This window comes from Artemia sp. Qi Xiang Cuo, chromosome 17 (genome assembly GCF_049724085.1).
Source record: "Artemia sp. Qi Xiang Cuo chromosome 17, ASM4972408v1, whole genome shotgun sequence".
NCBI classification, from domain to species: domain Eukaryota; kingdom Metazoa; phylum Arthropoda; class Branchiopoda; order Anostraca; family Artemiidae; genus Artemia; species Artemia sp. Qi Xiang Cuo.
The window spans coordinates 12,229,278-12,243,126 of NC_142810.1; the positions used below are offsets into that span (position 1 = coordinate 12,229,278).

Below are 13,849 nucleotides of genomic sequence, written 5' to 3' on the forward strand. Positions count from 1 at the left end.
TCTATTTTATCAAGAACATTTTAAATAACCCATTAGCTATTGTTACAAATCTTATTTTTGGCGCCGCAATACGATTTCTGTTTCCACGGAAAATGACTTTGCAGTTGCTATTGAAGAACTAGAAAAAACACCAAGACTCCAGAAACTGGCAATGTGACATTGAATTAGCCTTGACTAGCGGAAATTTATTAGCTTTTTAAACTGGGTTACAGCCGAGGGAATACACAATTTCTATTGCAGACGTATATGACAGCCTCAAAGAAAATGTCATCAAGACAGTAGTTGCAGTAGGCCTCAAGACATGGCTAATTGTAGAAAAAGCCAAGATAGATATTTTGCTTGACCGCAAGGAATAAAAATCCCTGAGACAAGTGCCAAATATATCCTACAAATGAGGATTTTTAACAATCCCCCCTTTTCCCAGAAGCAAATTCTCGGCCCTAATCACCGGCATGTACAAATGAATTCCATTTGGGGGGGGGGATGGTAAAAATATTGATAACTTGAACTTGACGTGGTAATAAATTGGTAAATCTTAGGATTTGGGGGGCTGGGTCTCGAGGCTTCCCTCTCCTTTTCACTTCCCACTTGAGCCTTAGATTTTCAACTCTGTTGATTCTCCTACCACTAAGTCCAGAAAGTGTGGAAAACTACTGAAGGGGAAAATATTGCACTTTCACGTGGGACAGGAATTGTAATCACCAGTGCCACACACAGTGCTGCGTTACACAGCATACATAAAATTGCTTTGAATTTATTAAAAACTTGAACTTCAACATGTTTATAAGTTTATTTGCATTCAAGTTGAGATAGAAGATATGCAGAGAAAGCAACACACAAATATACTTATTGTCCACTTTTCACAAGAACTCTTCTTTCACCTTTGCCCAAATAGAAAGCAAAATTGAAAGAAAACAGGAAAAAAATATTAACTATTTTTTTGACTTATGACATTTTTTCAATAAACCCTAGAATTTTTATAGAAGATGCCAGATGACGTTTTATTTGCTTTTCAGGGACAAGTTGAGTTTGCTGTCAAAGCAGTTCCATACCGGTTGTATTGAACCTGTACTATATTTTTTCGGGTGCACATTTTAATCTACATTCCTCCCTCTGGCTTCCCAGACTTACCCCTCTCTTTACTTCATGCCTCAGCCCCCCCCCCTCTGTAACCTCTTATTCCCGGGAAAACTATTGCGATATCTGGTTTCGTAGATATCAAGAAGTGTGGGAAGGAGATGGGCAATTTAGGTACATATTTTAAAAACATTTTCAAAATCTGGTTTCACTAGCCGTTAGTCACACTAGTCACCTTAGCATCCGGATTAAAAGAGGAATTTACAGCAAAAGCAAATAACAGAAAAAAAAATCACAAGCTATGAAAAGGAATATCAACTTCCCGATCCCCATCTTTCTTACAGGGGCACCAATTCTGGGAAAGAGGACAGGAAGAAATTGCACCTTTGATTTTAAAAGATAGCTTTGCTCGGTATCTTTACTTCAAAAGTCGGTAAAACTATAATACCCCCTCCCCTAGATTTTAAAAATATTTTTGTTTACATCTTCATTAGGAAATCCTTGCCCGCCTTCGTAAATCCTTCCCGCCATTTTCGTGAGTTTTTACCCCTGGCTCCCTCTTCGTTTTTCCGATTGCATGATTTTGCAATTTACAATTGGACATGCAAATTAAGAAAATTGCAACATTCCAGGAGACTGACTACTAATCAGTTTCTTTGTCAAAGGCATTTTAACTTTTGACCTTCATTACGGACCTTTTCCAAGACTCGAGGTCTTAATTAAAATTTCTCATTTATTCAATAAAATGAGTTTGTTTTCTTGTTAAAAAAAACAAACAATTTAGCAAATAATTTCAAAAATTAAAGAGCTTGTAATGTCTTTTATTGTCGGTATTTTGGTGTCGTTGCATGCCATGGCGTTTTTTTTTTTTTTTCAAAATGAATCTAGCTCAAGTAAAAAAGAAAAAAAATTGTGTTGGCTTTAATGTTTTTTCTATTGTGTTTTCGCTAGCGTTCATGCATAAAAAGGATTGACCTTTTTAAGGTTACACAAGGCCGTATCCAGGGGGGGGGTTACCCGGTTTGAACCCCCCCCCCCCGAAATTTTTGACCGAGTCTATAATTATTAAAAATTAGTAAAATTATTCTAAAACCGAGTCGAAAATTATTAACCCCCCCCCCCCCCGAACAAAAATCCTGGATCCGCTCTTGAGGTTACACAACCAAAAAGAGTAAAAATAAGTTTTCAAAAGCGGTATTAAAAAACTAGAAAATAAACAAAAAATGGAAAACTGAGGATAAAATGATAGATTACTAAATATAAATTTAGCTGGAATTAAACTTAAAAATGATTAAGCAAAAAACAAGAAGTTACCAAAAGAACACTAAAAAACAAATAAACAAAAAGATAATCAATGAGAAACATTATGAACCCAATAAACGGCGTAGTTATATTTTTCTAATTATACAAGTTATTAGGCTAAGCAACTAATTTTTTATTTGTGTATGCATTTTAGTTAGCTGATTGGATTCTTAACTGTCACGCTTCGTTTCCTATTTCTAGGACTATAAAAATAGTACTAAGTGATACGATCTTTCTCATCTAAGTTAACAATTTATGTCATTTTCAAAAACGGTGACAGATTTTAAGCAAACGAAACCAAAAAAAGAAACAAGCCATCAAAGTTACGTGATTCGAAATTTAATGATATTGTTCATATTTAAAGTCGTATTTTGGCCTATATTCTAAGATGTACACAAAATGCATAATTGATAAATATTTCACAAAACCTAAAAGTATTATTTAATAGTTAATTTAAGATTTTTGGGAGTATTCGTACGAACAATAGAAGATTTAACTGTTTCTACTTAGTTTAACAAATACATTATTTATAAATTCAGTGTTTCCGCTAAGTTGAAAAATTGTCATGCTTCTTTTTGAATTTAACATTCTTGGAGGGTTGAAACAATTCATGTTAAGGGTTGCCACCAAAGTTACGTTCGTATCATTTTTGGTACGTTTTAAATAAAACGGACCGTTTTAAATGGTACGTTTTACGTTACGGTCCTAAAAACGTTACATTTTTGAATTTATGTTACAATTAAGTTACACTTTTGAATAATGAGAAAGTTTCACATTTTCTGAGTAATCTATTTGTTCCCGTTGAAAAAATCCGCTGTTTCTATTTTAATTACACTGACATGAGTATCGACAATTTTTCACACCGCGGTCATTTAATCTTATCAAGCAATCACTCAGTTATTAGGATGAGAAAATACCCACTTCCCTTACTCTCATAGTAAGTTAAGATAACATTCTCTCTCATGAGCATAAGATTATCATTTGTTTAGTGACAAGTGACCCTAGTCAGTTAATCACCTCACCAGCTTTCAATTTTGATCAGTTGACTTTGAATTTTGTTCTGTCAACAGTCATACTAAAATTATATGGAGAAGGAGCTAGTTTCATTAGTTAATGCTAATGAAATAAAACAAAATATGATGAAAATATAAAAATTTAGAACCACATTTGGGCTATATATTTGCACATTAGGGGGGGGGGGGTAAATTATAGCATATATTGAATACGTAACCTAATCTAGGTGCTTCCCCCTCCCCTAAACCCCCAAAAACAATAGTTTAAATATTGTAAACGCGATGACAAACCACGCTTTGCGATCCAATTCTTTACTGACTGATACCCGTTAGCATCTATCTTGCGTGTGTATCAGCTAAATAACTAGTACCAATGATATATGTATTATTCTTTCCGTAACGACCTCATCCCCCCTTCCTTCTGACTGGTTTGACATAATATCAGGTTATATACAAAAGTTGCTCTTTTTATATGGGATTATGAACAGCTGGTATTGACAAAATATATGAAACTGTAAAAATGAGCCATTTTTTGGTAATATCTAAGTATTGAGGAGGGGGGTGGGTTAGTTGAGCCGGAATTTTCGATTTTGTGCTAAACTTTTTCCAAATATCATAGTCACTTTTTTGACACTATACCCCCCTCCCCATCCGAGTTCCCACATAGGCCACATATAACTGTATACATACTTTTCATCGTTGTGTCGAATCTTGTGATGACATTCTTTCTTGTTACATTCTTTCGTGTTCTTTCATATTGTAAAGTAAGAATTTTATTGGTTGATCTTTTTTTTTAATATATTCCTAGGGCTATATCCCGGACCACAGGGGGGTGGATGTATTTTCAGAAAAGAGGCCATGATATTTGGAAACAGTATAAAATAAATAATTTAATGGTACAGTTTATGTGTTTAGCATGTTTTCTTCAGAAGAGGATAATAACTAAATATTTGGCTTAAGAAAACGACAACCAAACTAATGCCCATTTTTATAAAGAAGACAACAGTCTTGTATCTGTATAGGGTAGGCTTACAGTTCACTTAAAAACTGATTCACAGAGACCACGCAGGGTAAACTGGGGCCCCATTCCCCAGAAAACGTAAATTTCTCGGCATTTCTTTATTAAATTACAGGTTTTTTTAGTATCCCCCTTAATTTTTTTTTAATTAAATCATTTCCAGTTCAGTTTTATTAACTCACTGATCTTTTTGTTCCATCTTCCTTTTATTTCTTTGTCACATATTTTTTTTTAATTTGTGAACTATTGTTCAACCACTTCCGAATGTTCAGTTACTTCCCACTTTTATCAGTATAGCACAACGGTAAGAGCACATCCCGAGGCTCTGTTAACTTAGGTTGTAATATTGGATAAGACATTATATTTTTTTTTAAATTGGAAAATAAAAAATTTGAAAATATTAAATATAAGTGAAAATTCTGGGCAAAAAATCGATTCGTTTTTGCATAATTTGATCTTTTTTATTTGTTTCCCTCAACTCATCGACTTTTTCCGTTTATGCATTTAAAACCTTCATAAATTTGGTGTTTGTGCCCCTCATGTTCGCTTACATTCATATATTCTCGAGAAAAAAAATAATTATCTACTCTTTAGTTCATTTTGAAAATGAGTAATTTTTTTTTATTGTTTGACCTCGTCCCCTAAAAATTCTTTGTACATACCTGGACTTGTGAGACCCATCAAAACAGCTTTAGGGGAACATTGTTTGGGTTGAATTGTGTGAACTCTTCTTTTATTTATGACTTTCTTTTGGTTGGGAGTTACGATTCAAATTACAAACAGAAAAATGCATATTATGCAAAATAACTGTTTATGCAAAATATTTTTAATGAGATTACGTGAAAATATATTTTTCAAATTATAAAGGCAACAAATAAGTACCGCTCTTGATAGCGAAATTAAGGCACCCTGCCTTGAAAAGAGACTTTCCTATAAAAAGTTACGAAAAAGTTACGTTTTTAAGAGTTAGACGTTATGAAACTTTTTGGTCTGGCGGCAACCCTGTTCATGTTAAAACCCTTTATTTCGAAACCCTTTAGTTTAAGCTCCTAACTTATAGTTCAGCCTCAGGCAGTGTTGCCACCGTCACAGGTTTCCAGTGAAATTTGAAAGGTTTTTGTATGGTAACAGGCCAGGCCGTATCCAGGGGGGAGGGTTTGAACCCCCCCCCCCCTGAAATCTTTCTCCAACTCGTGAAAAACGTAAAAAAAATGAATATAAACAAGTTGTTGATGTGTTTTATAAAGTTTCTTGTGTAACCCCCGCCCCCTCGAAAAAATCCTGGATACAACCATCATGGTAACAGGTTTAGGAGTTTCCAAGCTTTATTTCTGATTTTTAGTAAAGAGTGGCAAAAAAAATGAATAAAAAGGATAATTTATGGCATAATCGTTCTTAGATCAGTTCAAAATTTTTGTAACTATCATGTAATTTATGCAGTTTCCGATGTTGTAAGAACTTTTGAATGTCCCAATGTTTTTGTAACATATTACAGTTTAATGTGAGTCTTATCTGCCAAGTAGCAGTTCTCATTTCCACGAAAAAGAAATAAAAGTAAAAAACAGTCCAGACTTTAAAGATAGGCAAATTGGAATTACCCATCCTTTTTGGCTAGAATTTTGTAATAGATCTTGCGAAAAGAGTCATGCCTTAGCAAAAAAACAAGCCTAATTAAAAAGTAAGATTTTTCGGCAGATTTGAAAAGCTAATTTGATATGGCTACGGATCTGATTAGGTTGGATTGGTGACTTTACTGGTGAAATTTCATTGTGCTGAGCATAGTCGTTCGGTTTATACCACATATCGCAGTCTAGTTGCGTCTTTCACTGCAAAACATGCAACGACAAAAAGAGCAATTTTTAAGCTACGTTTTCATGCGAGTCAATATTTGGCTTGTTTATGTTTCAGATCAGAGTTCAAAATTCGGTTCTTTGGCCGACAAAGTTATTCTTAATCAGCCTCTTAAAGAGCAATGTATAAGCCAGGGCCGTATCCAGAATTTTTTTCGAGGGCGGGGGGTCTTCAAAAACACATAAAAAATTTGTTTATATTCATTTTGGTTACTTTTTTTACGAGTCGGACAAACATTTTTTTTGGGAGGGGGGGGGGAACCCCCTACCCCCTGGATACGACCTTGCTATAAGCTACTGATTGATTGGAGTCAAACTTCGCTTCAGAAACCAGATTTCACATCGCCCGAAAAAAAAAATTCGGTTGGTAAAGCCATATTCTATAGAACAAGATTAGTTGTGAGGTAAAGGGTTTTCACTTGACAACACAGATTCTCGGTTTGGGTTGTCAGAATGTCAACAGAAAAGGGAATTCTCACAATCTGAGTAGCAGCTGTTGTCAATCCAATTTCCAGCAGCCACTTAGTAAAAAAAAAGGGAATTTGGAAAGAGTTTTATGGTGTAATTAAACTGTATTTTGAAATTAATAAATTATAGGAAATTTATCCATGCAAAAATAATTAAAAAAAATATTAATCAATTATCTTCATAAAGAGTTGAGGCAACCGAAAGGTCATCAAAAGGAAGAAAAACTTCGAGTAGCTAAAAGTCCATCCTGTTACTAAGGGCTCGTCAGAATGTCCAGATACCCAAAGTAGGTAGAGCATCTCATGCTCTTACTCTCATGAAACTACCATAGGCTTTCAGAATAATTTATTTTATAAACTTAAGAAAAGAAAAAAGCAAGGCTACATGCTGGAGATAAAACACTTGTTGACCTGAGGAGAAAATCAATTTAATGGAATATGCTATGTTGCTTCTGGGGTGGGAGCATAGAACCACAGCCAAAAAAAACGAGGGTGTTACTTAGCATTTCAGTAGCAGTTAATGCCTGGAGAAGTAGAGGGGCGAAGCCATGTAATGCTCTGTAACTTTATCTTGGCCATTTCTGAAGAAATTTCATATCTAGCTTGTCCTGAGCAGCAAGGGCGCATGGATATCTCTCACCTTGTTTTGATGTTAATCGCTAAAAGTTATTTATCAAATCCTTTATATTGAATTTGGCCGAAAGCATCTAGTTTCGCTTTGTCAATGTGTCGGCATTTTAATTGCAGCATCCAGACCACTTCGCAGAATTTTTGGACACTAATCTTGCGCACATGACCAGGCAACAAAGCATGTAAATACGAACCACCTAATCATATCACCTCAATTAGTAAATAAGGTACACTCGAAAACCAGTCTTTCAAGTAGAAAAGAATTTATGTACTTGTAATGCGCAGCGTTTCCATTAAAAAAACTGGCTAAATGAAATTGAACAAAAAATGGAGATTTTTGGAGATTGTAGATTCTTGGAAGATTGCTGGCAATCACTGAGTCAGCTATCGGATATCAAGTCTTTTTATATAGAATCCGGTTGAAAAACACCTGGTTTCGCTTCATCAATGTTGCGGCATTTTAATTGCAGTAACAAGACTCTTTGCAGAATGTTTTTGGTACTTATCTTATGTGCATGATCGGGCAAAATGGTAAGTAAATAGGAACCGCCTAATCATGTCACCACAAAAAAGAAAACATCGAACATCCGAAAACCAGTCATTCAAGTAGAAAAGAATCGAAAATACTTGGAGCCCACAGCGTTTCCATACAAAAACAGGCAACGTTTCCATTAAAAAAAGTTCAACGATATTGAACCAAAAAAGGCTGCCAAACAACTTGAACTCTCCCACCTGTTTGTTGCTTGTTAATTTTTTTTTCTTTTTGTATCACCTGATGTTTCGTTCAAAGTAAAATATTAAATTGAATTAAATATGTCAAAAATCTACCAAGTATGGTTACCATACTGCTCGAAAAAGACTGTGATAGCAAATGATATTTACCAAGCCTATCATTTTATTATTATTTTTTCCTGTCCTTCTTCTTTAAAGTCCTGCTAGAAGCTACTAGACGAAAAGAAGAGGAAACAACTCGCTTTACCATTCATTTGAAAGGGTTTTCAGCATAAACTGTGTTTACAGCTGTCAAATTAGAAAAAAAAACTTTGGGAATAAAAAAGGAAAAAACCCTTTGCCATATTATCAGGACACTATGTTAAAAAAAAATCATTGCAAAAAATATTGTGACTCAAAAAGTTTTTGGTCCTTCTTAATGACTTTTTTTTTGTAAAAGCCCTTCTTTTCATTGACTTAAAATTGTTCACAGAGGGTGTCAAAACCAATCAGTTTTAAAAAAGCTGTGTTTTTTTTCTCCAGGAATAATGAATAATGTGATTGACTTACAAAGATACGTCACAGATATAAATCAATCAAATTAAAGTTTGCTTCTTGCCACGGAATTAGAGAGAAATCTTTTTTTTCTCTTTAGTACAGATCTGTTTTCTGTGTACATAATTTATGAGTACTATATTATTCGAAATGTCGGTTCTATTTGAATCTAGATTTTTGGTTACTAGATTTTCATGCGCAAAAATGTGAGGCATTACTGAGTTCTATGGCCGAATCCAGAGGGGGAGGCAACCGGTTTGAGCAAGTTCCCCGCAGAAATTTGTGTCTGACTCGTACAAAAAAGTAAGAATAATACATATAAATTTTTTTGTATCGGTTTGTAAAGTTACAAAAATATGTAACGTTAAATACTCCACGAAAAAATACTCCCCTCCACCTGCAAGAACCTTGGATGCGACCTTGGTGAGTACCAAAATCAAATTTAAATGAGCAGCTTAGTATTCAAAAAAGTAAATAAAAGATCATATACATTACTGAAGATAGGAAATATTTCCAAAATTTAATATACGCAAGAGGATTAAAAGCGGTCCTGTGGACAAATCCAATTCAGAAATAAATGTTTGTAGTCCCTGCAAAGTACTTTCAGTATACTTTGAATAAAAATACACCAAAAAACTGTTTTTCGTTAACTGGGCAAGTTTCGGATCTTTTAAAGGACCCTCACATATGATATAGTGGTTTGCTTTTATTGGCGAGGAGCAAACATAGAGATCATTTATTTTTGGGCGTTTTTGTGGATTACAAATTTTTCTGGATGGCTGGCAATTTACGGTATAACTGTCAGAAATTTCTTTGTTTACCTGTATCCCATTTTCGAAACAAGACTGGCCATTATACAAAGACTCACAGTAAAAAAAAAAAAAAAAAAAAAAAGCTTGAAGCCTTTTAAATTACCAATAGGGCCTATGACTCAAAATGTGTATTATTTTAAACCGCCAAATCGGATATAAATTCCCGTCTTTTTTGTGGGTCAGTCGTTGAACTAAGTAAAAAAAAAATGCTTTAATATAATGACCTTGATTTAAAGCATCTTCTTTATTGTTTAAACAACGAATAAATTAGGGAATGGGCGGAAGGTAAATATTAAAAAAGAAAAGAACTTGAATTTGTAGTGGGTATTATCCAAGAACTATTACGAAATTTTGAAACTTGCGAACCAGTTTACCTTCGAGTTCTTCATAGAAGAACTAATCCTGCTTAATACGCTAATTAATAGATTTATTTTAAAGAATCTAAGACGCAAAAACAAAAAACTTTTTGCCTTATAGCCCATCTCATGTCCAGGGGCGTCCTGAGGCTCTTTTATTGGGGGACAATCTTCGTAAATTTTACCGAACGGCTACCTGATTTATGCCAAATTTTCTGCAGAAATCAAGAATTTTGCTAAATTTAGGCCGATTTTGCAAAATTTCTACAAAATCTGCAAGTTCCAAAAAATGTGGGGAGCGCCCCTCCCCCCCCCCCTCGGGACGCCCCTGCTTATGTCTATTCATAAATGAAAACCAGGATCTCTATAATTTTTCTATTGGTTGTTTCCAAATTATGAAGTTTTAGAGAGGTGCCACATTTTTGTAATTACTACCGCGTTGAACTATGAAAGTAAATAATCGAAACTAACTAGTTAGATTTCGAAGACAATTTTGTATTTAAACATTCAGTCAGTTTAAGTCGTTCTAAGTAGTTGCCATTTAGTATAAAGAGTATGAATAACTTATAAAAGTGGAAAATGGCGCTACTGTTGAAAAAAAACTACCAACGCTACCTAGCGTTTGATGACACTTGGCATTTTCAAGCTCTGTAATCATTTGTCTGTCAGGAACTGAGATCAGACATTTGTTACGATCTATTTTTAACTACTATACTGATTAAATCAATTTTTCTTATTATTGCACTGTAAAAAATGCCAAGTGTTGCCAAACGCTAGATGGTGTTGATGTTTTTATGTAGACATTGACGCCATATCCCACTCTTATACGTCACCCATACTGTTTGGTTTAGTAGCTGAATGTAAATTGGACTAATCCGGACATCCGGAACATGGGTAGCCCAATTTATGTTGCCATAAATGAACCAGCCAGATGTCAGTAATTATTATTTGTTATTATTTTCATTCTAAAATGGCTGGTAACTCAGATATTTGCTGATATTTTCTCATTTTAAGTAGTTATAAGTACTTGCCATTTAGTAGCTGAATGTAAACTGGACTAATAATCCATCCAAAAATGACTAACCCATTGTCTGGTTGCCAACGAATTGCCATACATTGCCAACAGGGGGGGGATATGCCCCGAAATTTTTGCCCCCTTTTCTAGATTTAGAAAAAATACCTTTTTCGGCATATTTTCAATGAAATTTTTTTTTCTTTTATTTTTCATTGCAAACAATTGAATAAAACGACAGATTCGCTCCCTCCTATATTTTGAAAATGCATTATGTACCCCCCTCCCTGAATTTTGTGAATTGACACCACTGCCAATAATGAACCATCAAAAGGGTCTTATGTAAAAAAAAAAAAATTAAAATGAAGAAGCTTGTTATTATCAAGACAGTTTTTGTTAATGATTATTTCATATTTTTAATTAATTTCATCCTAAAAGGGCAGATAAGTGAAAATTCACTCCTTACATGCTTATAACAGACAAAAGGTGCTAATATGTTTTTCACTACAATTAGAATAGGAACAAGCTGATTTTTCATGCTTTCTGGTGTTTTGGAATGGAAATAATAATAAATAAAACATAATTTTTTCGAATCTAATCTTGTGCCCCCTTATATAGGAAAGTGAAATGGGAAAATTTCTCAATATTTGTCCCACAAATGTATATTTGGAGGTTTTTTGCTGATCAGGTTTCCTTCCTGGTTCCTATTTGGTCACTTCATATGGAGAAAAAATCGCTTGTTGTTTATTCGACACTGTAAACAGCTCATTGACATACCAATTTGAACATATATGTTTTAGCGTTATGGTGTTTTTGAAACATGTGAGAAAACAGACATCTTAGTAACTAGGTTTAAAGTTTGGTCCGTTACAATAGTAAATTTTCTGTTGAACTGTCTTTCATTAATGGGAGACTTACGCCTCTAACCCACAGAGTTACGCCACTAACCCACAAGCACATTCATCACAAGCACAGTTGCACCGCTAATGATCACAACGACTTGAGCCTTTACCTTGAAGAACATAGGACTGCAAGTCCAGTGAGCTAACTACTCTGATAAGGACGGCTGTAAAAAAAATCCCTTTCCTATAGTAACTTCAGACCTGTATCATTCCGATCTAGAGCCAAAAGAGTTAGATACTGCTTATTAATCAGGAATTCCATTCAGGGCCAGATCTAGGGGGATAGACGGGACAAGCACCCCGAGCAGAACGCCTGGGGGTGGTAAAACACGCTTAAATTATAATATTTTGGGGTAAAAATTGTAATACAGTGTTTAGGGTGTGGCAGGGGCGGCAAAGTCTAAATCCCCGCCCCCGTGAGAAAAAAACTTAACTCCGGCTCTGATTCTATTTGAAGGAAAAGGATTCTGGGAATAATTTAAGATTTTTGTGAATAAAAGTGCTGCTCCAAAAGGTTTTAAAACATCTTATACTAGCTGATACCCCATCTTTATTGTGTCACCATCCACAGGGATGAAAATAATTAGAATATTTTATATAACACGAACTGTAAGTAAAGAACAACCAATGAAAACAGTAGCCAAAATTGTAAGAATCGGAAATCTGGAAACATTATATGCATCAAACGAACCTCTATTACATGCTGATCCAAAAAACCAAAAAAAATATGAAGTTTAAAGATACTCATCAAGCTAATAGCATAAATAAATTTTTGCAATTTTTGAAGCAGAAGGGAAACATCCCCCAAAAATGATCTGATCTTGATCAAAACTGCTTCATCAAATCTTTTACATATGAAGCCCCCAACTTAGGATTTCCTAGTAAATTATAATATTTTTGTGAATTCTTAGAAACATAAGTTGGCTACTTAACAAATCTGTTTCCGAGCTAATGGAAAAATTGTTATCGGTGGAAAGAGGCTTATATCTTCAAAGGCTTTATAACTTTAAGTCAAAAAGAATAATGTTCACTTGTCATTGCAATTTAGTTGCCACATAAGTAATTTTAGTTATTTTGTCAAGCAATTTACTGACTTGCAAAAATTCAATTTTTATCGAAAAACTAGACAATTTTTACCACACAAATTGCAACGTAAATTGATCTTTTCTTTTGCTTCTAAATAACAGCAACGGTGATGAAAGAGACAATCCTGCTTGAAGATAATGACAACTAAAATTAGTTCATTAGCCCAATTCATGAATATCGCCTATTGTAGTATTTTTTTTCTGCGTTAACCTTGAGTTACACCAACTCACACTATTTGGTATTATTCATTTATAGGCATGCATAGTCATAAAGAGCTTCCGGAAATATAAAAAAGTTATCATATATATAATCAAGTCAACTATAATCGGTTCACTGATGCAATTCATGAATGTTTTCTAATGCAGTAAATTTTTTCTGTATAAACCTTGAGTGACACCAATAAACACTATTTGGTATTATTCATTTATAGGCAAGCATAGTCATAAAGAGCTTCCGGAAATATAAAAGTTATCACATATATAATCAAGTCAACTATAATTGGTTCACTGATGCAATTCATGAATGTTTTCTATTGCAGTAAATTTTTTTTATATAAACCTTGAGTGACACCAATAAACACTATTTGGTATTATTCATTTATAAGCAAGCACAGCCATATAGTTTCCAGAAGCATATAAAAGTTATTAAATATATAAAATCAAGTCAAAATTTACATTCTTATGCATCACCAGGGAGGCAGACAGGTTTAAATTTTCCAATATTTCGCAATACGTTATAAAACAGCTACTTAAAACTTTTATTTCTTCTGGACTATTTCCTAACGTCCAACTGCCCTTATTTATAGTGATTTTAATGACATTAGAGTTGGCATCAGCTGCAAAGACATGACTCAATTGTCTGTTAGCAATTGTTCTTTTAGTCTTTAACAAGGGGTTGCACACCGTCAAAAATTGTGCACACCAGATGGGGCGCGCTACCTCTGGCGCAGGGACTTACGCAGAGGGGGGCCTCCGGGCCCGCCTCCCCCCCCCCGAAATCTCACGATTTTTTTCATTTTCCCATTATTTTCTGATTTTTCTCACAGAATAATGGGTTTG

At 34.4% G+C, this 13,849-nt stretch overlaps 1 protein-coding gene across 5 annotated transcripts in view; it reads right to left on the reverse strand.

Moving 5' to 3' along the window:
• LOC148941896 (putative G protein-coupled receptor No18) overlaps nt 1-13,849 on the reverse strand; it is a 68,787-nt gene that overhangs the window by 31,336 nt on the left and 23,602 nt on the right. Inside the window, exon 2 of one of the 5 annotated variants that reach the window (XM_089103031.1) lies at nt 7,227-7,554. The exons of the other annotated variants lie outside the window; for them this stretch is intronic. The gene's annotated coding sequence lies outside the window, so the exon portion shown is untranslated. The remainder of the gene's footprint in view (nt 1-7,226; nt 7,555-13,849) is intronic. 5 annotated transcript variants of the gene reach the window in all.